Below are 25,584 nucleotides of genomic sequence, written 5' to 3'. Positions count from 1 at the left end.
GGATATATGGTGTTATAAATATAGAATCCTTATATACAGATAATTAAAGTCCTTGCTCTTGAATCTTCTCTTCATGAATAAGATGTTTACCTTATTGTCTGAAAGATTCTTATGTATTATTTTGATCTATTTAATGACAAAATGTATATATATATATATATATATATATATATATATATATATATATATTTAAGTGTTAGTCATTCAATCCTGTCCAATTCTTTAAAACCCCATGGGCTGTAAGCCACCAGAATTCTCTGTTCAAGAAATCCTCCAGGCAAGAATACTAAAATGCATTACCATTCCCTTCTCCATGGGATCCTCCCAACCCAGGGATGAAACTCAGGTCTCTCACATTGCAGGCAGATTCTTTAATGGTCTGAGCCACCAGGAAAGCCCTTTTACAATAGCAAAGTTACTTCCTAGGTCATTACCTATATAACTTATTTGCTGACATCAATAAATTATAGAAAACTAACAAAGTTTTATATATATGTGTGTATATATATATGTGTGTGTGTGTGTTCACAATATGTATGCATATTTGCATATATACACACAGAGAGAGAGAAAATAGAGTAATTAAAGATATATCATTTCATTTCTCTTATCTTTTTTCTTCATCACATCTTTCTCTGTATATTTCCCACAAAATTGGAATCATACTGCATGTACTGGTTCATAACATGGGGTTTTGCACACTTTATATATTACAGAAGGTTTCCCTATATTATTATGTTAGTAGTTTCATAGTAATAATAAAGCCACAATATACTAAAGGCTGGGAGCTTCCCAGGTGGCTCAGTGGTAAAGATCCTGCCCGCCAGTGCAGGAGACATGAGAGACGTGGGTTCAATCCCTGGGTCAGCAAGATCCCCTGGAGGAGAGCATGGCAACCCACTCCAGTATTCTTGCCTGGAGAATCCCATGGACAGAAGAGCCTGGCAGGCTACAGTCCATAGGGTCGCAAAAAGTTGGACATGACTGAAGTGACTTAGCACGCACGCACTGAAGGCCAGGTTCTAGTCTAAGTAATTTTCAGGTATACCTCAATAATGGGCATAGTAACAATTTGATGTAGGTGATATTTTTGTTTTATATATTATTATCTTTATTTTAGATATAAAAAGGCTGAATCTTTAAAAGAATAAGTGACTTGCTCTTGACCACATTAATAATAAGTACTAGAACACTGATTCAGATACTGGTATGATTTCCAAAACATGCATTTTAAAAAATATCATTATTTTGTAAACTCACAATAATATTCAGTTGAATGAATAACAAATAATTTGTTCTACCAGTCTTCTCTTTTCAACATTTAGTGGTGCTCTAAAATAGCCAATTTTAAATTTGACTTGTATTGAGCATTCTTTTATAAGGATTCATATTCATAATTCTCATTGTTCCTGTAAGACAAATTCCTAGAAATCTAACTGCAAGGTTAAGGCTCTGAATAGTTTTAACACTTCTGATACATAGTGCTGAATTGCACTAAAGGAAGTTTTTTTAAAAAAATTAAATACCATTCCACTGGCACTGTTTCATTTTAAAGATTTCTTGGCAAATGCCCTTTTCATCTTTTTTAAGGTCATTTATATTTATACAGGTGATCATCCATAATTTTTATTATCCCCAATCTGGGGTGGTATATTTAGATCAAGATCTAGGTATATATTTCCCCAGGATTTGCAAACAAATGATATCCTGATATTTACATTATATTTCTTTCATCACTATTAAACTTTGTTGACTGTAGTTCTTCTTTTCAATTTCTTATTCATATGCTTTGCCTTTGTAAAAAAAAAATAATACATCCATCTCTTCTTAAATGATTTTAAAAATAAACATTTACTGAATTATAGCTAGCTAATGTTGAGGATCATTCTCTTCTTTTACATCCTTATGAAATGAACAGGGCAAATGACCTTCCAGTATGCTCCCTTGCAGCTGATCATTGACATATGCATAAATTCTGATCAGCAGTGTTTATTGAGAACATTATGTGGTAGATTCTTTCCCTTGGTGACTCAGTTCTGTGATGTGACTTTCACATCCATTCTGTGAACTACAGTTTAGTAGTCAACTGTTGCTCAAAATTTCAATTGTCTACCGCCTTTCTTTCTCATGCGTTTGTGAACTGGCTGTGGCAGCTCTATGTCCGGCTGCAGATCAGGCTCAGTTCTGCTTCATAGGGCTACCATTCTGAGATCTAGGCTAAAAGTAGCAGCAGTGTCCAAGGCCTTGCCCTTCTCATGATGAGAAACAGCAGAGCAAGAGTCAATGGAAATAAAAGATTATTCTTAAAACATCTACTCAGAACTGGCATAGTTGCACAGTGGTTGGGATGGGGACATAGACTGTACCTGGTCTACACTTCAATGGTGGACACTTCAATGTCACATGACAGAGAGCTTGGGTGTACAACCCAATAACATGGGGCAGAGCTGGCAACAAGAATCCAGTCTACTACACTCATTTATGTTCTGTTTATAAAATCAATGAGACCGTGAGACTGAATTTCCTATAAAAAATTCCTTTCTCACTTTATCTTGAGTGGCTTCTGTTCTCTGCAGATAAATCCTGAGTGACATTTTCCAGAACATTTCTGTTTTTAACTCATGCAATTTATCTGCTGGAAGGTCAGAAAGAAGAAAGAATGTTCATCTGACATTTCTGCCACTAAACATGTTCTTCACCTGTACTCTGTGAAGCAGCTTGCTCTTTCACTCCCTGTCTATGGACTTTGAGTAGCATAGCCACCCTACCAGGGGTAGAACTTGTGATTTCATCTTAATTCAATTAAAAATGGCTAGATACTGAAATACAGTGGGATTGGGGGTGATCTTATGGATCCCATGGTAATTAGAACCTTTGAATGTCCAGGTAAAGGATTAAACAAGTAGAGTGATGAAAACTAAAGAAGTCAAAGCACTGTTCCAAATATGAGCAGCTATTTAAGTACAATGAATGTGGCAGATGGGAATATCATTGCACTCAATAGTAGATCTAACGGGATATGATTAACAGATAGATGTTGGCTCTCTGAGAGTGAGACTGTTGAAGAAAATTTATAGGTAGATATGAATGTGGGCATTATATGTATACCCCTTCTGTGTATACCCCTTCTGTGTAGAAAGGAATTGAATTTTTTCAGAATTATTGTTTTTGATTCATTCTGCAAAAATCCTCACACTGGTAAGGGACATTTGAAAAGAGGTAGGAAAAGGTGAGTGAAAGGGAGAGCAAATGAAAGTCACAGGGTAGAATTAGATTCAATTCAATTCAGATGGTTATGTATGACAGAAATAAAATTCGAGTTATTTTCTCCCACATTCAATTTAGGGAGAATTATTTTCTCCTCTGAAAGTTCTGATTTTTCTTGTCTCAACTTCACCTCTTTGTTACGTAGTATTACATTTCCCCCTTGTACTCATTGTTTACCCACTTCAAGGGAATTCAATATGATTTCTAATCAAAATTATATAAGCCTCTACTAGGCAGAACTTGAAGCAAAATATATAATACCTTTAGAAATAAACCTCTGGCATATACTTCTGCTCTCAGACACATGTATTATATTCCTAGAAGCATGGAGGGAGATGAGAATAAGATTCTATTCAGTTAACCAAATAATCATTGTCAGTATCAGATACATTCTTCCTGTAGCTGACTCCGTACCAACAATTACTCACATGAAATATATCCATAAACAATAATAACCCAATTTTAGAAAACTCAACTCTATGTGCTCAACTGGGGGTCGTCAGTATGTCTTTGGAAACCAGAGGAAACTTTATTGCTTCAGATTATTTGGAGGTTTGACTTGTACTACTCACCAGGAGAGATGGAAGCTATGAACTGGGTTAAATATGTAAAAAGAAGAAAGAAGAGACAGGATATTTCTTGGAAGTACACTACACTAGGAGGATCAGAGGACAAATAAAAAAATGTTACTAGAGTCATGAGGAAATAGTCTAGGGTCATTAAACCCAGGATCTAAGGAATGGAGTAGAATCTAGAGATACTAGGCTCAGGAAATAATGGTCAATGAGCTGGAACTCATGTACATTGTCATGTAGCAAAAGTAAAACTAGAAACTCTGGATGGGTAGAATCTAGAAACTAGATATGAGTAACAATACTGACAGACAAGCTGTAAGAAATACACTTGACTTTGTAGCTAGTTAAGACAAAAGATTAAGCTTCATGCATTTCAAGTGGAAATTAGTCTCATTAATATTAGACTTTCTTTCTAGACTCAGATCTGGTCCCAGAGAATAAATTACCCCTAGCCTATTGTTGAAACAGACAGACTAGAGACAGGGCTGCACCCTCATCTTCTCTAGTTTGGATTTGTAACTTCTGTGTCTATGTTCCCTGATCTCTAATTCAAATACCAATATGGGCAGGGTTTTAATTAATCTCTGAATAGCATTTCATTCAGAATGTGACTTTTTCATAATACTTGAAAATATAGGTCCAGATTAGGACTTTACATTTCATAATGTTTAGAAAAGCTGTTTAGAAAGTGCTTTTGCACTAAAATATTGCATTACTACACCTTTTCTCCAATGATGCTCTATGCTTACCTTCACACTCAAAACATTTGTCTCCATTCATATGTGTATAATACACATTAAGTCTCTTCATGTCTGGCTTCCCAGGTGGCCCTAATATTAGTAAAGAACCTGCCTGCCAATGCAGCAGGCCTAAGAGACACAGGTTTGATCCCTGTGTTGGGAAGAGCCCCTGGAGGAGAGCATGGTAACCCACTCCAGTATTCTTGCCTGGAGAATCTCAGGGACAGAGGAGCCTGGTGGGCTACAGTCCATAGGGTCGGAAAGAGTCAGACACAACTGAAGTGACTTAGCACAAACGCCCTTAATGTCTATTCATTTAATGGCTTAATATTTGCCTTCTTTTTTCATGCATTTTATTTTTGGGTCTTAGGCTACATACTAATTTAATTTTTCATCTTCTGAATGTTGACAATTCAATAAAGAACCCACACACTTGCATCAAGACCATTCCCTATACCATTGTATGTTTCCATCAGCAGGAATTAATTAGAGGTCTGGAAGTCTGCATGTTCATGGCACTAATCCCCTGCTTCTTATTTACCTTAACAAGTCAGAGATTTTTCCTCCTAGGGAAAGTCAGCAATGATCTCTCTGCATACTTTATATCTTTCTTGGAAGTCACCATAGCAACCACTGGTCATTCTGGTAATAGGAATCTGTTCTGTTGTGACCCTACATCACACCCTGAATTAGTCAGGGTCCTACCGTGAAATAGAATGCCACTCAGATGGCTCACCTGAAGAGATGTTATGAAAGAGCAATTTACAGAAAGCAGAGTTAAAGCAACCAACAAGAAGTTGATGTACCCAGAGACAAACAACAAAAAGAAATTACCATAAAGATAATGGGAGAAGAGTGTTTAAGGAGCGTAGTGAAAGCTAAAGCATTGGAGGAGGAAAACAGAGGCAATAATGATGAAGTGGGGCAGACATAGTGTGAATAATGACTTACAAATAAATAAAGCAATCAGAAGAAAATATAGAACAGTCTTTTGGACTCTGTGGGAGAGGGAGAGGGTGGGATGATTTGGGAGAATGGCATTGAAACATGTATAATATCATATATGAAACGAGTCGCCAGTCCAGGTTTGATGCACGATACTGGATGCTTGGGGCTGGTGCACTGGGATGACCCAGAGGGATGGTACAAGGAGGGAGGAGGGAAGAGGGTTCAGGATGGGGAACACGTGTATACCTGTGGTGGATGCATGTTGATATATGGCAAAACCAATACAATATTGTAAAGTTAAAAAATAAAATAAAATATTAAAAAAAATGAAAGGAAAGGCTGACTAACTGTCCCAGATTAGAAGAGACTAAAGGACAGAACAAATGTAACATGAAGTCTTGGATGGTACTCAGAAACAGAACAAGGACATTACTGGGGGGGAAATGGTGAAATCCTAATAAAATCTGTAGTTTAGTTAATAGTACTGTACAAATGTTTGTTTCTAAGTTTTGATAACTCCACGATGGTTATAAGAGATGTTAATATTAGGGAAAGCTGAGTAATGGGTATTTAGGAACTCTGTACTGTCATGGCCACTCTTTTGTTAAGTCTAAAATTATCTCAAAATTAAAAGGCTAAAATGTTTTAAATTCTTAAAAAAAAAAAGAAGAAGAAAATGTAAGTTTCCACCACTATATCTGTGCTGTAGACTCTCTGGAGGGACTGTTGATATACCTAGATAAGGCCGAATTCTCCATTAATGAACCCTATCCCTTTTCCTCTGAGTCAAGCACTTTGCCCCAGCAAGACTCAATTTCTCTCCTGAATCAATAATCTTCCCATCTACTGGATCATTTCCACCTGCATAAAACATCCCTCATGTTTGGCATCAGTTACAACCACAATTCCGTGAATCGCTTCTTGTGACATTTTCTCCACCCGCCCTACTTGGTTGTACCATGTGGCATACAGGGGATTAGTTCCCCCACCAGGGATCAAACCTGCTGTGGAAGTGTGGAGTCTTAACCACTGAACCCCCAAGGAAATCCCTGATGAGTTTCACCTTGGTTATTTTATATTTTATGATTTATAGTAATGAATTTGCATTGTTATACTAATTCTATTTCATATATTTTGCAAATATTCTACAAAATATATAATAATATAATATTATATTATATATAATAATTCAACACTGGATACTGAACTTTCTGCTGTCATTTGCCATACAAATAAGGAAATTTAGGATAGTCAAATTTGTATGATATCATTTTAAAATTTGTTCTTTCCTGCTAAGGAGGCCATTCCTAGCTCAAGATCCTAAGCATTGTCTTTCTCCTTTAAAACTTAAATAGTTTTCTTTATTTTTTCTGTATGTTAAACTCTTTACTACTACTACTACTACTAAGTCACTTCAGTAGTTTCCGACTCTGTGCAACCCCATAGACAGCAGCCCACCAGGCTCCCCAGTCCCTGGGATTCTCCAGGCAAGAACACTGGAGTGGGTTGCCATTTCCTTCTCCAGCGCATGAAAGGAAAAGTGGAAGTGAAGTCACTCAGTTGTGTCTGACTCTTAGCGACCCCATGGACTGCAGCCTACCAGGCTCCTCCGTCCATGGGCTTTTCCAGGCAAGAGTACTGGAGTGGGTTGCCATTGCCTTCTCCCATTAAACTCTTTAATGCAGCTCAAATTTTATTTTCATCAGTTATGTAAGTCACAGCTCTGCCTTTGTTTGTTTTTTCTTTTCTGCAAATGTATATCAAATTGACTCACCTTTGAAGCAAACTTCTATTTTTTTTCCCTCCTGGTTTCAAATTGCATCTCTATCACACACTTAGCTTTCACATAAATATGTGTCTGGCCTTACCTCTTAGTTCTGTTTCAGTGATCTATTTTCTACATTCTCCTGTTAATATTATGCATTTATTTTTCTAACTGTCAGACTCAGTTATCCTAGTTCCTTGAGCTATGATGAGAAGATGAAATATACAAAGTGGATTCTTTCCAAAAGTTTTATAATTAACATTTCTATAGTTCAAGGGCTTCCCTTGTGGCTCAGATGGTAAAAGAATCTGCCTGCAATGCAAGAAACCTGGCTTCAATCCCTGGGTTAGGTGATCCCCTGGAGAAGGAAATGGCACTCCAGTATTCTTACCTGGAGAATCCCATGGACTGAAGAGCCTGGTGGGCTACAGACCGTGGGGTCACAAAGAGTTGGACGTGACTGAGTAACTAACACTGCTGCTGTGGCTGCTGCTGCTAAGTCGCTTCAGTCGTGTCCCACTCTGTGCGACCCCATAGACAGAAGCCCACCAGATTCCCCCATCCCTGGGATTCTCCAGACAAGAACACTGGAGTGGGTTGCCATTTCCTTCTCCAATGCATGAAAGTGAAAAGTGAAAGGGAAGTCGCTCAGTCATGTCCGACTCTTCGCAACCCCGTGGACTGCAGCCTACGTGGGCTCCTCCATCCGTGGGATTTTCCAGGCAAGAGTACTGGAGTGGGGTGCCACTGCCTTCTCTGGTAACTAACACTATAGTTATAGTTCACTATAGTTCAAGTAGCACAAAGAAAGATCATCTGGTGACTCTTAACTAATCAAGTGTTTACCCATATACTTTTCAAGAAAACAGCCATTAGAAATACAACATTTGCTACTCTGAGCTGTTCAATCTCCTCTGTGAATGCTCAGAATGACAAGTGTAGAGCATCTGTAACTTCATTAGCTCCCCGCCTATTTTCCAATTGTTACCAAGTAGCAAAGCCAACAGAAAATCAATTGCTTCCATTTCCTATCCCACAGGGAGAGACAGTTTGAGAAACAGTCACCAGTGTCCTATTGCAGTCAGCATTTTATGGCAACATACTATTTCCAAACTGACTTGAGTGTAAATTACTTGCAAAATTCAAGTAAGGTAGATTTGGGAGAGGATGCCTCATCAATCTAGTGGGCTTTGTTCCACTTTTAGCAAACTAGATATTATTGTATACATAAATGAGTGATTTAAATATGAAGGTAAAGCAGCGTTTTAACATTAGAAATCAATCTCTTGTCATTAAAATGTATGATCATAGTTAATGTATGTTCATATAAATTAATTTCTAAAGGTAGAAAAGCTCATTAAATCCATTAAAGTGATATATATATATATATTTTTTTTTTTTTTTTTTGAGGTGGGCTGCTTCCTGGTAGCTTGGCTAGTAAAGAATCTGCCTGTGATGCAGGAGACTCTGGTACTATTCCTGGGTTGGGAAGTTCTCCTGGAGAAGGGATAGACTACTCATTCCAATATTCTTGGGCTTCCTTGGTTGCTCAGACAGTAAAGAATCTGCTTACGTTGCGGGAGACCTGGGTTCAATCCGTAGGTTGGGAAGATCCCCTGGCAGAGGGCATGGCAACCCATTCTAGTATTCTTGCCTGGAGAATCCCATGGACAGAGGATCCTGGCTGGTTACAGTCCATGGGGGTCACAAAGAATCAGACACAACTGAGTGACTAAGCACAGCATATCCATTTTTTTTCAAATAGATACTCCCTTGTTTTTAAAGCTGAGGACTAATCCTGAAGCACATTGCTCACTTGCCTCACAAACATGATCATTCCTTCTTCTTATAACTTCTATCACACTTAAAAAGCTCTGTATTTTTCCTAAGAATATCTTACATATAAAATATTAACTTTTAAAATACACTAATAATGCCTCATATGTGTACAGAACTTTAAGATTTACAATGTGCTTTTCAATATTGGGTTGCCCAAAAAGTTCACTTGGGTTTTTCTGTAATCCAGTGCTTTTATTTTTATACATGAGAAGGCTTTTAAGCACAGTTGCTAATATTGTGGCTCTTAGGAAGAACTCAGATTTGGGGGAAAGTTGGGAAGAAGAAGGTCTAATGGGTGCATTCCATGATTATAATTTATTGTTTGATTTTTGTGTGTGAATAAATTCCTCACATCCTGCCTAGTTCCCTTTTCCTTGTATTTACCCTTAGGAGGGCCACTGGGAAGCACTGAGTAGAAATGATTATACTTGAGATCATTTATTTAGAAATAGAACTTCCAGATCTACCCTGTTTCTATTGATGTTACCCCTTCTCATTTCCTGCCACCATGGGGCAATGTATCCCTCATTACTCCTGATCTTTGAGTTTTCTCTTTAGCCTAGTTCTAAAACCTCTATTTTGGCATCAACTGAGTCCTCAACACAATGAATAGAAATCCAAATACAAATGAAATGGAGATTTTTGTGTTAATTTACTTGAAAAGGAAAAACCTAAACTTTTTATTATTATAGTACCAAGCATAAATTTAATATCACATTTATTATTTTAGTAATTCTGACATTAAAATACTAGATGTAAAGGCATAGTGTTAGTTGGATATTTTTCCTAGGCTTCTTACTTATCTACCTGTCCATGGTTTTCCTCATAGTTCTTAAATTCTCTCTTACATTACTTTTGAATAGAACACACTTTCCTATTTAAATAAACACTTGATAATTATCTTTAGTTATGTCACTATGCATGGTAATATGAAGGGAAAATGATGTAAAATTAGGTAATGGTTAATTATCAAATATTAGTACAGTGGTTTATCAAGAAATAGTAGATGTTTCATGAGTAGATGTTTTATGTGGAAGAAAAAAGAAAGGAATACATAAGGTCTATAAAACCTCATAAACTGTGAGAAAGGTCAAAATCCATATACACATCATTTCATATATGTTAAGATGTCAGTTTTTCAAAAAATGAAAATCTAACATGTGTTGCTGAGAATGTGGAGAAATTGGAACACTTGGCCATTGCTAATGGAAATATAACATGGTGCAGCCACTAGAGAAAACAGTATGGAAGTTGCTCAAAAAGTGAAACATGGAATTACCATGTGATCCAGGAACTCGCACTTTTAGGTATACCCAAAAGAACTGAAATCAGGAACTCCAACAGATATTTATACACCAATGTTCATAGCATTATACACAATAGCCAGAAGGTGAAAACAACCTAAATGATGTCGGTCAACATGTGAAAGGATAAACAAAAATGTAGTGTGTGTATATACATATATGTATGTGTGTATGTGAGTATATGCATATATGTATATAGATACAAGTATATATGCAATATGATATTATTCAGCCTAAAAGGGATAAAATTTTGATGTATGCTGCAAAATGGATAAAAATTCAAAACATTATGCTAGTGAAATATGCTAGACACAAAAGAGCAAATCTTGTATGATTCTACTTATGTGAGGTATCTAGGATAGGCAAATTCATAGAGACAGAAGATGGTTGCCAGGGGCTGCTAGGAAGAGGGAGTGAGAATTGTTGTTTAATGGGTATGAAGTTTCTGTCTGGGAGGATAGTTTGCAGATAAGCATAATCCCCCATACCTAGCACTTGTGAGAGTAAATGTTAGACACAGAGAGAAGCCCTCTGACCACAGAGTTACACATTCAGAGCAGCTTCCTCTCTCTACCTATTAACCCCAATAAAAATCCTGTAGAAAAATGGCCAGGGAGCATCTTTGTGATTAGAATCTGGGACACCTCCTGCTGCACCTCCATTGTGCCCCAGCCCTAGTCATAGATCCTAGACTCCAGAAATCAGGTCTGGTAAGGCAAATAGATGGAGAAACAGTGGAAACAGTGGCTGACTTTATTTTAGGGGGCTCAAAAATCACTGCAGATGGTGACTGCAGCCATGCAATAGAAAGACGCTTACTCCTTGGAAGAAAAAGTATGACCAACCTAGATAGCATATTCAAAAGCAGAGACATTACTTTGCCAACAAAGGTCCATCTAGTCAAGGCTATGGTTTTTCCAGTATTCATGTTTGGATGTGAGAGTTGGACTATAAAGAAAGCTGAGCACTGAAGAATTGATGCTTTTGAACTGCGGTGTTGGAGAAGACTCTTGAGAGTCCCTTGGACTGCAAGGAGATCCAACCAGTCCATCCTAAAGGAGATCAGTCCTGAATATTCATTGGAAGGATTGATGTTGAAGCTGAAACTCCAATACTTTGGCCACCTGATGTGAAGTGCTGACTCATTTGAAAAGACCTTGATGCTGGGAAAGATTGAAGGTAGGAGGAGAAGGGGATGACAGAGGATGAGATGGTTGGATGGCGATCACCGACTCAATGGACATGAGTTTGGGTGGCCTCTGAGAGTTGGTGATGGATAGGGAGGCCTGGCGTGCTGCGGTTCATGGGGTCTCAAAGAGTTGGACATGACTGAGTGACTGAACTGAACTGAAAATGGAGACCATTTGGTAAACTGGATACTAGGATATCTTACTGACTGGTAGCCTCCACTGTACATAGAAGAAGCTAGTTCTTAGATCAAGTAAATGTCAGGGAAAGCATTTTTTAAATGATTTTTTATGCTGGGCCTGACTTCCACCAATTCATTTTCCCTTCCACCACAATATTCCCAGTTGCAGAGGTGTGGTTGTGTTTGTAAAGCATCTTGTCTGAAAAGACACCACCTACCTTTTGCCCAGGGAAGTTTGTGATACTAACTAGTCCAGTGTATTTGTCTTAATCTTTGCAGTTCTTTATAGGCTATCATCAAACTAACTGGTATGCCTGACAAGGTTTTAATAACCTAAAATACATTCCATGGACTCTGCAATTTTTTTTTTTTTGTATTTACAAGAAAAGGTACAGAGAGTTCTTAGCTAATCTTCTTGAAGTCTAAAAAAAAGGATGTTAATTCACTGGGAATGAGAGGAAAAAACCTTTTATGCAGATACCTAAACACTGCAAACCTACTTGATATAAATACTAACCTTTAAAGGGAGAGAGAAAATATTCTACACCTGAGAAAGTCCTAACTGTATGATTATTAATACATAATTCAATGGAGCATAAAACCAATTTGGGAACAAAATGGGTGAAGATATAAATGCCTTAATGGACAAAGTGGAAATGCTTAAGAAATAGATAACAGCTTACTGGATGTTCATCTACCCTCTATTCCAAGGAGCAGTCCATAGCCAGGTGTCATATAATATGGCAGAAATTTAATAGCTCATTTTAAAACACTTCATTCTCCTGATTGTAATATAATTTTTTATCATTTTTGGATTTTCCCTCCTTAAATTAACATTTTAATTTTTAAGGATAGCACACATATGCATTTAGATTATTTATGATCTGTCTATTCCATTAAGATAAAAAATAAACCCTTTAATAAGAATGTAAACTGCAGGGGGAAAGGACATTTTAAAAAAACTAAAAATAACAAAAAGAAATTCTCATTAAAAAAAAATGATGCCACAAAAATAATTACTGCTTTAATGCCCTCATCATCTTACTGAGTAGCTGCGATTGTATATATTCTATTGGAAACCTTGAAATTATCATTTGTCTTTCCCTGATGTTAATGTTAATCTTTTGCTCTGGAATGGTTTCCCTTCCTGAAGCTGTATGAGTTTTGCTTTTCATTTTAAGATGAGAGAGTACAAGTGTATACTATTTATCCTGCCTTACTTGAATATCCCAAAGGAATTTAAATTATACATTAGCATCTTAGCAAGTGTTGCAAATGAGGACCCTCTCTTAAAAGGAACTGTATTTCTCATCTAATGTACATTTTTAATTACTACTAACTTGCTTCCTTAAAAGATAAAACTTCTTCCATGATTGTGCTGTTTACTGAAGCAGTACAACCCATTCTTTATTTGTCAAGTCCACGTTACCTCAATAAGTTGAAGGATACTAAAATTTGTGATTTCAGTATCCTGATATTAAGTTATTTCATACATATATGTGATGCTTATTTTCTTTAACATAAAGGAGCTAAATTATCTCAATAACTGAAATAATTTTAGAGCTATTAAATTGATTTAATTTAAAAAGATTGTAAGTTTTTACTTGTTCATAATTTTTAATATAGATATTTTGGTTTTACTACAGCTTTATAGACTATATATACACACAACTACACATCATAATTATATGATATAATATTACATGGTGTGATGCTTTCTATATATTTATAATTTAAAAAACAGAAATGAGATTTGAGAGGAAAGTTTTAAGTAACAGGCTACATAGTTCATGGGATTTCCAAAATGTCCTTGGAATTCAGTACAGATCTTCTTTAGCACTACTAGTGCCTTTAACAGTATAAATGAGGGTAATGAACTTGAAATGCAGTGCAGACTAATGGGGTTTGGTCTGCCTTCCTAAAAAACTATGTAGTATACTGCACAGTGGAAAAGGCAATGGCACCCCACTCCAGTACTCTTGCCTGGAAAATCTCATGGAGGAGCCTGGTAGGCTGCAGTCCATGGGGTCATGGAGAGTTGGACACGACTGAGCAACTTCACTCTCACTTTACACTTTCATACATTGGAGAAGGAAATGGCAACCCACTCCAGTGTTCTTGCCTGGAGAATCCCAGGGATGGGGGAGCCTGGTGGGCTGCCATCTATGGGGTCGCACAGAGTCAGACACGACTGAAGCGACTTAGCAGCAGCAGCAGCATATTGCATGTGGTTGATGAAGAATTGATGCTTTTGAACTGTGGTGCTGAAGAAGACTCTTGAGAGTCCCTTGAACTGCTAGGATATCTAACCAGTCCATCCTAAAGGAAATCAGTCCTGAATATTCATTGGAAGGACTGATGCTGAAGCTCCAATATTTTGGCCACCTGATGCAAAGAACTGACTCATCAGAAAAGACCATGATGCTGGGAAAAATTAAAGGCAGGAGGAGAAGGGGATGACAGAAGATGAGATGGTTGGATGGCATCATCCACTCAATGGACATGAGTTCGAGAAAGCTCTGGGAGTTGGTGATGGACAGGGAAGCCTGGCGTGCTGCAGTCTATGGGGTCATGAAGAGTGGGATATGCCTGAGTGGTTGGACTGAATTGACTGTTACTGCCACATGCTAGCATTTGTGAATGGAAGAGAAGGGCATTCATGTGTACTTAGGATGATGCCTGAGTCAAAGATTTAATCATTCTTCAGTTCAGTGCAGTTCAGTCACTCAGTCATGTCTGACTCTTTGCGACCCCATGAATTGCAGCATGCCAGGACTCCCTGTCCATCACTAAATCCCGGAGTTCACTCAGACTCACGTCCATCGAGTCAGTGATGCCATCCAGCCATCTTATCCTCTGTCGTCCCCTTCTCCTCCTGCCCCCAATCCCTCCCAGTATCAGAGTCTTTTTCAATGAGTCAACTCTTCGCATGAGGTGGCCAAAGTACTGGAGTTTCAGCTTTAGCATCATTCCTTCCAATGAACACCCAGGACTGATCTCCTTCAGAATGGACTAGTTGGATCTCCTTGCAGTCCAAGGGACTCTCAAGAGTCTTTTCCAACACCACAATTCAAAAGCATCAATTCTTCGGCACTCAGCTTTCTTCACAGTCCAACTCTCACATCCATACATGACCACTGGAAAAACCATAACATTGACTATACGGACTTGTGTTGGCCAAGTAATGTCTCTGTTTTTGAATGTGCTATCTAGGTTGGTCATAACTTTCCTTCCAAGGAGTAAGCGTCTTTTAATTTCACGGCTGCAGTCACCATCTGCAGTGATTTTGGAGCCCCCAAAAATAAAGTCTGTCACTGTTTCCACTGTTTCCCCATCTATTTCCCATGAAGTGGTGGGACCAGATGCCATGATCTTCGTTTTCTGAATGTTGAGCTTTAAGCCAACTTTTTCACTCTCCACTTTCACTTTCATCAAGAGGCTTTTTAGTTCCTCTTCAGTTTCTCCCATAAGGGTGGTGTCATCTGCATATCTGAGGTTCTTGATATTTCTCCCGGCAATCTTGATTCCAGCTCGTGCTTCTTCCAGCCCAGCATTTCTCATGATGTACTCTGCATATAAGTTAAATAAACAGGGTGACAATATACAGCCTTGATGTACTTCTTTCCCGAATTGGAACATAGTCTGCTGTTCCATGTCCAGTTCTAACTGTTGCTTCTTAACCTGCATACAGATTTCTCAGGAGGCAGGTAAGGTGGTCTTGTATTCCCCATCTGTTAAAGAATTTTCCACAGTTTGTTGTGATCCACACAGTCAAAGCCTTTGGCATAGTCAATAAAGCAGAAATAGATGCTTTTCTGGAACTCTCTTGCTTTTTCGATGATCCAGCAGATGTTGGCAATTTGATCTCTGGTTCCTCTGCCTTTTCTAAAACCAGCTTGAACATCTGGAAGTTCACAGTTCACGTACTGCTGAAACCTGGCTTGGAGAATTTTAAGCATTACTTTACTAGCGTGTGAGATGAGTGCAATTGTGCAGTATTTTGAACATTCTTTGGCGTTGCGTTTCTTTGGGATTGGAATGAAAACTGACCTTTTCCAGTCCTGTGGCTACTGCTGAGTTTTCCAAATTTGCTGGAATATTGAGCGCAGCACTTTCACAACATCATCTTTCAGGATTTGAAATAGCTCAACTGGAATTCCATCACCTCCACTAGCTTTGTTCGTAGGGATGCTTTCTAAGGCCCACTTGACTTCACATTCCAGTATGTCTGGCTCTAGGTGAGTGATCACAACATCGTGATTATAGGTCCACTTATTTCTGTGCATATCTAAAGGATATGTAGGCTTATTGATCATGTTTTGAGGAGACAATACAATGAGAGAGGAAAAAGGCATACAGAACTAACCTAAGGCAAGGAGAAAGATTACAGAGAAAAATTAACATGCTGCTTAAATCATGCTCATTTCCAGCCTCTTGAGCTCTTGCCTGAGTCCTTGCATAAGTCCTACTAATCAAGAGAAAAAAATGAAAAGCTAAAGTTGAATTAATACACAGAGCAGATGTGCCATTGTAGCAGTTTTGATTCTCCAGAAGAAATGCAGTGATGTCTTCCAAAGGGTGGTATTGGCATGTTTGTGGTTTTGCCAATGACAGGAGATAATAGTCTCATCTCAGATATAATCACTGTCAGTATCAGGTATTAGCCAACTTGATGGAATCATTAGCAGGCACAAACCACTGAAACACTGCTTTTGGCAGGCATGAACAACAGTAGTGACTTCTGGGGGAAATGACAATGTTGTTCCTATTAGCCTCAACTGAAAGAGGAAACCTCAGGATAGAAAATTAAAGTACCATCGGACACAACTGAGTGACTGAACTGAACTGAACTAAACTGAGTTAGATAATCACTGCTGCTACCTTCTGGCTGAAGAGACACATGAGTCACTCCCTAGGTACTTCAGGAACCATTTTGAAACACTTCTCAATATTAGGATTTCCAGAAATGAATGGGTATAGAGCCTGATAAACACTGATTCATGACTGTTATGTTGAGCATTTTTTTTGTGGCTTTGTAATCTCAAAAATACAGTTTACACATATAAATACTTTGAAATATACCCAATACATGCATTTTTGATCAGATCAGATCAGTCGCTCAGTCGTGTCCGACTCTTTGCGACCCCATGAATCACAGCACCCCAGGCCTCCCTGTCCATCACCAACTCCGGGAGTTCACTGAGACTCAGGTCCATCGAGTCAGTGATGCCATCCAGCCATCTCATCCTCTGTCGTCCCCTTCTCCTCCTGCCCCCAATCCCTCCCAGCATCAGAGTCTTTTCCAATGAGTCAACTCTTCGCATGAGGTGGCCAAAGTACTGGAGTTTCAGCTTTAGCATCATTCCTTCCAAAGAAATCCCAGGGCTGATCTCCTTCAGAATGGACTGGTTGGATCTCCTTGCAGTCCAAGGGACTCTCAAGAGTCTTCTCTAACACCAGAGTCCAAAAGCATCAATTCTTTGGCGCTCAGCCTTCTTCACAGTCCAACTCTCACATCCATACATGACCACTGGAAAAACCATAGCCTTGACTAGACGAACTTTTGTTGGCAAAGTAATGTCTCTGCTTTTGAATATGCTATCTAGGTTGGACATAACTTTCCTTCCAAGGAGTAAGTGCCTTTTAATTTCATGGCTTCAGTCACCATCTGTAGTGATTTTGGAGCCCAGAAAAATAAAGTCTGACACTGTTTCCACTGTTTCCCCATCTATTTCCCATGAAGTGGTGGGACCAGATGCCATGATCTTCGTTTTCTGAATGTTGAGCTTTAAGCCAACTTTTTCACTCTCCACTTTCACTTTCATCAAGAGGCTTTTTAGTTCCTCTTCAGTTTCTCCCATAAGGGTGGTGTCATCTGCATATCTGAGGTTCTTGATATTTCTCCCGGCAATCTTGATTCCAGCTTGTGTTTCTTCCAGTCCAGCGTTTCTCATGATGTACTCTGCATATAAGTTAAATAAACAGGGTGACAATATACAGCCTTGACGAACTCCATTTCCAATTTGGAACCAGTCTGTTGTTCCATGTCCAGTTCTAACTGTTGCTTCCTGACCTGCATACAAATTTCTCAGGAAGCAGGTAAGGTGGTCTTGTATTCCCATCTGTTTAAGAATTTTCCACAGTTTGTTGTGATCCACACAGTCAAAGGCTTTGGCATAGTCAATAAAGCAGAAATAGATGCTTTTCTGGAACTCTCTTGCTTTTTCCATGATCCAGCAGATGTTGGCAATTTGATCTCTGGTTCCCCTGCCTTTTCTAAATCCAGCTTGAACATCAGGAAGTTCACGGTTCACATATTGCTGAAGCCTGACTTGGAGAATTTTGAGCATTACTTTACTAGCGTGTGAGATGAGTGTAATTGTGCAGTATTTTGAGCATTCTTTGGCATTGCATTTCTTTGGGATTGGAATGAAAGCTGACCTTTTCCAGACCTGTGGCCACTGCTGAGTTTTCCAAATTTGCTGGCCTATTGAGTGCAGCACTTTCACAGCATCATTTTTCAGGATTTGGAATAGCTCAACTGGAATTCCATCACCTTCACTAGCTTTGTTCGTAGTGATGCTTTCTAAGGCCCACTTGACTTCACATTCCAGGATGTCTGGCTCTAGGTCAGTGATCACACCATTGTGATTATCTGGGTCATGAAGATCTTTTTTGTACAGTTCTTCTGTGTATTCTTGCCATCTCTTCTTAATATCTTCTGCTTCTGTTAGGTCCATCCCATTTCTGTCCTTTATCAAGCCCATCTTTGCGTGAAATATTCCTTTGGTATCTCTGATTTTCTTGAAGAGATCCCTAGTCTTTCCCATTCTGTTGTTTTCCTCTATTTCTTTGCATTGATTGCTGAAGAAGGCTTTCTTATCTCTCCTTGCTATTCTTTGGAACTCTGCATTCAGATGTTTATATCTTTCCTTTTCTCCTTTGCTTTTCACTTCTCTTCTTTTCACAGCTATTTGTAAGGCCTCCCCAGAGAGCCATTTTGCTTTTTTGCATTTCTTTTCTATAGGAATGATCTTGATCCCTGTCTCCTGTACAATGTCATGAACCTCATTCCATAGTTCATCAGGCACTCCATCTATCAGATCTAGGCTCTTAAATCTATTTCTCACTTCCACTGTATAATCATAAGGGATTTGATTTAGGTCATACCGAATGGCCTAGTGGTTTTCCCTACTTTCTTCAATTTAAGTTTGAATTTGGCAAAAAGGAGTTCATGGTCTGAGCCATAGTCAGCTCCTAGTCTTGTTTTTGCTGACTGTATAGAGCTTCTCCATCTTTGGCTGCAAAGAATATAATCAGTCTGATTTCGGTGTTGACCATCTGGTGATGTCCATGTATAGAGTCTTCTCTTGTGTTGTTGGAAGAGGGTGTTTGTTATGACCAGTGCATTTTCTTGGCAAAACTCTGTTAGTCTTTGCCCTGCTTCATTCTGTATTCCAAGGCCAAATTTGCCTGTTACTCCAGGTGTTTCTTGACTTCCTACTTTTGCATTCCAGTCCCCTATAATGAAAAGGACATCTTTTTTGGGTGTTAGTTCTACAAGGACCTGTTATATATTGAATATGTTATTTTCATTCTTTCAAAAGTGCAGTGCATATTTTTTCTTTTTATTTGTTTTCCAGGCATATAAACTCATTTTAATAAGAAAAAATCTTTTACTTTTCATTCTCTTTCAATTCGTTTATCAAATCACCTCATAAATATTTCTTGCTTACATACTATATTTCAGACACATACCACATCTACCAATGGTGTATTGATCTTTTTGTATAAATATACTTAAATAGTCTCAAACTTTAGGAACACTGAAAGAACAAATAATGTTTATATTCCCCAACCTGTGACAGAGTGGACAGTAACCTGGTACACTATTCTTCCAAAGGTTTATTTTCTATTCCTACATAAGTGATATAGGGAAATGTCCTTATTTGAAGCATTTAAGTCAGAAAAATAATGTTATTAAATGGCCACTATTTAATTTTAGTTCTATTCATATTATAATTGTCCCAGTGATGTTCTTTATGATGAAATGATCCAATTTAGAATCAGATATTACGTTAGCTTATTATATTTCCAGAGTTTCCATCACTCTGAAAAAGTTCTTTCATCTTTGACTTTCATAACCTTGATAGAATTTTATAGAGTTACTTTATAGAATTTTCAATTTGGGTTTGTCTGATGTTTCCTTACAATTATATTCAAATTATCAAGTGTTATTCTCAATGCTTCCTATTGAACAGTATTGCTTTGGCTCATTACTGATGATGCTCACTTTGTTCTCTTGAGTATAAAATGTCAACTTCCTGGCTCTGTAAAGTTATGCTTTCCTCTCTTTAGTTCATAAGTATCTCACAGAGAAGCTAACTTTGAAAATATGTAAACAGCTTGTTTGGCTCAAACTTTACTTATTCACTTATATCAGTATGCAGTCAGGTTTCCTGTTTTATTAAATGGACAGCAATCCGCTATGATTAGTATTTACCCCAATCTCAGACTTGGTCAGTAGGTGCCTTTTTGACATGTCCCCATCTTTCTTTGAGTACTTCCTTTTTTCCTGACATAAGAGGGTATTCAGGTACATACTGTATTTTTTCTACCCCAGCACTAGACTCATACATCTTCGAAAGCTTTGGTTTCTTCTCCTGGAGATTGGTATATAGAAGCAAAGATGTGGGTGCCAATAGCCCCATGCTAATATGTGGGTTGCTGCTCCAAGGCATATATCATATACATATACCATATACACTCCAAGGTGTGTGTGTGTGTGTGTGTGTGTGTGTGTGTATAAAATCATAGGACCCTTTTTAGTTTTCTCCCTTTCCATATTTAAAAATTCTTTCTGAATCACTTTGCTGTACACCACAAACTAACACAATGTTTTAAATCAACTATACTCCAATAAATTTTTTTAAATGGATTAGTCTAACCAATCTTCTACATATTCATCTTAATCTCAGAGACTGCTTAATGATGAACCTCGCCTGAAACACAGTGACACAAGGTGTGGTGTTCCTTCTATTTTGTGACTCTAACATCCTGGTGTCCTCTGCTTCCAGTCTTATAGACAGAGAGAAGCATTGTGGCTGATATACCATGGTGGTTTATGACTGGAAGTTATGACTACTTGTTCCTGGAAGTTTCATGTTTGACTTTTTTCCATATCCCAGTGGCCAAAACTCCATAATAGGACCCCATTACCATCAAAAGGAAGGTTGAAAATATACTTCTCCTTTGTGCCACAGAAAAAGAAATAGAATTAGGGATATTTTCTACTACAAAGAATATCTGGGAAAATCTAACTAGCCAACATTGTTCTTAATGATAAAATAGTGGAAGCACTTATTAATACTTTCATTTAGAAATTTAAAACAAAGGTACAGATACCCACAAAAACTGCTTTAACCTAAAACTTTAAGTGGGGCCTAGGTAGGGTGGGGCTTCCCTGTTGGCTCAGATGGTAAAGAATTTGCCTGCAATGCAGGAGACCTGTGTTCAAGCCCCTGGAGAAGGGAATGGCGACCCATTCCAGTATTCTTGCCTGGAGAATCTCACAGACAGAGGAGCCTGGTGCACTACACACCATGTGGTCGCAGAGTTGCACATGTCTGAGCAACTAACACTTTCACTAAGTGTGATAACACAGGTAAAATGAAGTAAGAATTTGTAGTTTAGAAATGAAAGAATACCATTTATCAATTGTAGCACAAGACCCTCATACAACACCTCAAAAATCACAGCACATATTTTTTTTAATTAAATAAGAGAATATAAATGACTAGATACATGATTAAAAATCAACAAGTCATGTGTGACCAATAGGTCAAAAATATGATTTTAAAAGGTACTATTGCATTCCCCGGAGAAGGCAATGGCACCCCACTCCAGTACTCTTGCTTGGAAAATCCCATGGATGGAGGAGCCTGGTGGGCTGCAGTCCATGGGGTCGCTAAGAGTCGGACATGACTGAGCGACTTCACTTTCACTTTTCACTTTCAGGCGTTGGAGAAGGAAATGGCAACCCACTCCAGTGTTCTTGCCTGGAGAACCCCAGGGACGGGGGAGCCTGGTGGGCTGCAGTCTATGGGGTCGCACAGAGTTGGACACGACTGAAGTGACTTAGCATAGCATAGCACTGCATTCCCAAATGTACCTAGTCTATCCAAAGTCTATCAAAAGATGGCTCAATTTGGGGAGTTTTTTTTTTTTTTTTCCAAAAACAAAAAAGAAGACAAGTAAATGATCCTCCTGTGTGCTTTCCAGGAGAAATAAGCCTCTAAGAGATTATGATTTTAAGGGATCATGATACCATATACATTCCATTCTTTGTTTCACTAGATACCAATAGGGGCTCTCTCAGCATGAAATCAGACATTATATAGAAAAAAGCCCAAGTGCTTTTAGCAATGTAAGCAGTACAGAAAGTAAGCCAGTGAGAAGTGAGAAATATATGTGCATATGAGTGCCTGATCAGTAAAGAGAAAGGACGGGCCTTCTGCCACTCTTGTGTGTGTATGTCAATTTCTCAATCGTGTCTGTTTGCAATCCCTTGGACTGCAGCCGGCCTGGCACCTCTGTCCATAGAGTTCTATAGCCAAGAATATTGGAGTGCGTAGCCATTCCCCTGTCCAGGTGATCTTCCTGACCCAGAGATTGAACTTGGGTTTCCCACATTGTAGGCAGATTCTTTATCATCTGGATCACCATTTGTGTTCAATTTTTTTTTTGGTAATTTTTTTCCTAAACTTTTTATTTTGTATCAGCATGTAGCTGATTAATAATCTTGCAATTGTTTCAGGTGAACAGTAAAGGGACTCAGCCATACATATACATGTATCCATCCTCCCCCAAACTCCCCTCCTATCCAGGCTGCCTCATAGCATTGAGCTGAGTTCCATGTGCTATACAGTAGGTCCTTGTTGGTTATCCATTTTAAATATAGCAATGTGTACATATCCATTGTTGAAGAAGATAATTTAAGGCAGTTATTTGGTTAACTTTTTAGGAATGATTCTCCTATGATGATGCAAAAGATAAAATGGCTCATTTTTAAGTTGATTTTTTTTGATAGTGTAGAGTCCCAGGAATAGTTACAACTTACTGCAGAAATCATCAGGGAGTCAGTAATTTTTTTAGAAAAAATTCTTTGATTTTTATTTCCTCTGCTCTGCCATGTTAGCACCCTCGATTTCCTGTTTTTAGATACTTAATATGGAATTATTTGAAGCATTTAACTTCAACCTTCCCTCCTTGAGTCTTCAATTGAAGTTATTTTACTCATAGAAAATCTATCCATTACAAAAAAGAGATTATATTTTAAATGAGAACTGTAATATAGAGAGGGGGAAATGGATGGATATTAGGAAAGGAAGACTGATTGAGGTTTAATTTAAAAATGAAATATAAATGACATAAAAGTGGTACATTTTCTAGATCTTATACTTTATATTTGAAGAGCAGTTTTAGTATTCTGGCTACTTTTGTAATTGCTGAAAATGATATGTCCATTTAGGGCTTAATAGGGGAGGCAGCCTTTTCAAATGTTATTTTTCTGAAACTCAGTTAACGTCCATTTTATCCCTCTTCAATTGCTTTAGATGGCTATGCTTCCAGGGTATTTATTTTGGGGTTGTAAAAGAAAACATTTGCCACCCTGAAATGTGTTGCTGGCTTGGGAATTATTTCAAGCTGAAAACAATCAAGGCTCAAGCTGAAAACAAAGACTCAGAAAGGATCTTTGACCTTTGCTCTAACAGTTTAAAGAATGTAGATAGAGGACCTGTTCCAGGAAGGGAGTTATTGGCATAGATAGCTATGGTATAGTAGGTATATGCAATGTAATATAATGTAATACAGTGTCAGCAGGCGTGTAGACAGAAAAGTACCTGGAAAAGTCTGTTAGGGACTTTCCTGGTAGTCCAGTGGCTAAGACTCCATCTTCCCAATGCAGGGGGCTTTGACCCCTGAGCTGGGAACTGTATCTCACTTGGTGCAACTGAGAGTTCGCATGTCACAACTAAGACCGCTACAGTCAAATTTTAAAGTATAATTTCTTTGAAAAATCTGTCTGTTAAAATTCCTCTCTGTGTCCCATTGTCTCTGATGGGCCCAGCAAACATTTGCCTTTTGGTCCTCAGTCAAATTGCCTTCTTCCCCTTTCAGGTCCCAAACCACTACCTGCTTTGCCACTCATATCCTCTTTTGTCTTTAGCTGAAGACGATAAGGTGAAGGCTTCCGCCATCTTGGTAAGTTACTCAGTTTACCTTGGTCTCTCCCATGTATGTGCATGTGTGCTCAGTCACTTCAGTCATGTCCAACTCTCTGCAACCCTGTGGACTCTAGCCCGCCAGGCTCCTCTGTCCATGGGATTTCCCAGGCAAGAATACTGAAGTGGGTCGCCATTTCCTTCTCTAGAGGATCTTCCCGACCCAGGGATTGAACCCACATCTCTTGCATCTCCTGCATTGGCAGGTGGATTCTTTATCATTGATCCACCTGGGAAGCTCCCTCCTATGATACATATTAGTAAACTTTTGTGTGATTTTTCTCCTGTTAATCTATCTCATGTCAATTTAATTCTTAGGCCAGTCAAAAGAACCTAGAAGAGTAGAGGAAAACTTTTTCCCTGACACTGTAAATCTAACTACTAGGACTTAGAAAGATTTTGAGGATTGTTCATAGAAGATGGAACAAACCAAAGAAATTGAGATGGAGTGGACAGATGGGTTCAAGAAAAAGCACTATGGGGCATTGTCACAAAAGCCAATAGATGTGATCAACTTTATACTACTTTAATATTGAGGTCATAGAAGTATCCATTAGGTTTTGTCAACTTGACCTTTAAAAGGGCAATTTTGAGAGTGATTCTATAACCAAGAATGGAATTATAGGCACACATCATTTTATTGCAGTTCTCTTTATTGCTCTTTTTGTGCTTTTTTTGTTTTTTACAGATTAAAACTCTGTGGCAGCCCTGCACTGAGCAAGTGTATCAGCACCCTTTTTCTGGCATTGTTTTCTTACTTCATGTTTCTGTGTCATATTTTGGTAATTCACACAATGTTTCAAACTCTCCACCAGCATAAAGATTATGACTTGATGAAGGCTCAGATGGTGGTTAGCATTTTTTAGGAGTGAAACATTTTTAATAAAGTATATACATGTGGTTTTAGACATACCATTGCACACTTATAGACTGCAGTATAGTGTGAACATTGTTTTATATGTACTGGGAAACCAAAAAATTGTGTAATTTCTTTTATAGTGATATTGGCTTTTTTGTGATGGTCTTGAACCAAACTCACAATATCTCCAAGGTGTACCTGTAATGGCACAAAATTGCAGACTGTCAGGTAGTAATCTAATGAAGAAATCCCTTTGAGTTCTGGAGTAGTTAGATGTGATGCCTTATTTCCAACTCACCGCTCCTTTGGATTTGAAAAATGAATAGGAGAAGAAATTAAGAGTATGTGAGAAAAAAACATGAATAAAAGGGAAAGGATAAGGTCCTGCTAATAGTTTATACATTCTCAGAACTTGAGCAGATGAAAAGCCAGTCTCCTAATTCCTCTTTCTTCCCATTCAAGCACTATTCCATACTGCAACTCTGCATTCATGGACAGAACATTGACTTCATCTTTTTAAGCAAATGTAGCTGGGAGAACTCCTTTGAAGTTCATGTTAGTCCTTCCAAAATTCAAGGAAATGCAGTTTTTTTAAAAGCCAGCCATCTATATTAGAATGTATATAGATTTAACA

The 25,584-nt window shown here is 38.2% G+C and overlaps 1 long non-coding RNA gene across 1 annotated transcript in view; it reads left to right on the top strand.

Moving 5' to 3' along the window:
- Nucleotides 1-25,022, top strand: part of LOC147339994 (uncharacterized) — a 171,681-nt gene extending 146,659 nt beyond the window's left edge. The window contains exons 3-4 of the long non-coding RNA XR_015159458.1: nucleotides 23,988-24,071; nucleotides 24,780-25,022. This is a non-coding gene — a long non-coding RNA (uncharacterized LOC147339994). The remainder of the gene's footprint in view (nucleotides 1-23,987; nucleotides 24,072-24,779) is intronic.
- Nucleotides 25,023-25,584: the final 562 nt, after the last annotated feature.

The sequence above is a fragment of the Bos grunniens genome, chromosome X, assembly GCF_055505025.1.
Source record: "Bos grunniens cultivar Pamir isolate PY7600 chromosome X, Bosgru_T2T1.0, whole genome shotgun sequence".
NCBI classification, from domain to species: Eukaryota; Metazoa; Chordata; class Mammalia; order Artiodactyla; family Bovidae; genus Bos; species Bos grunniens.
Note: the sequence above shows the minus strand (reverse complement) of the source record. Positions and strands in the feature narration are given on the sequence as shown.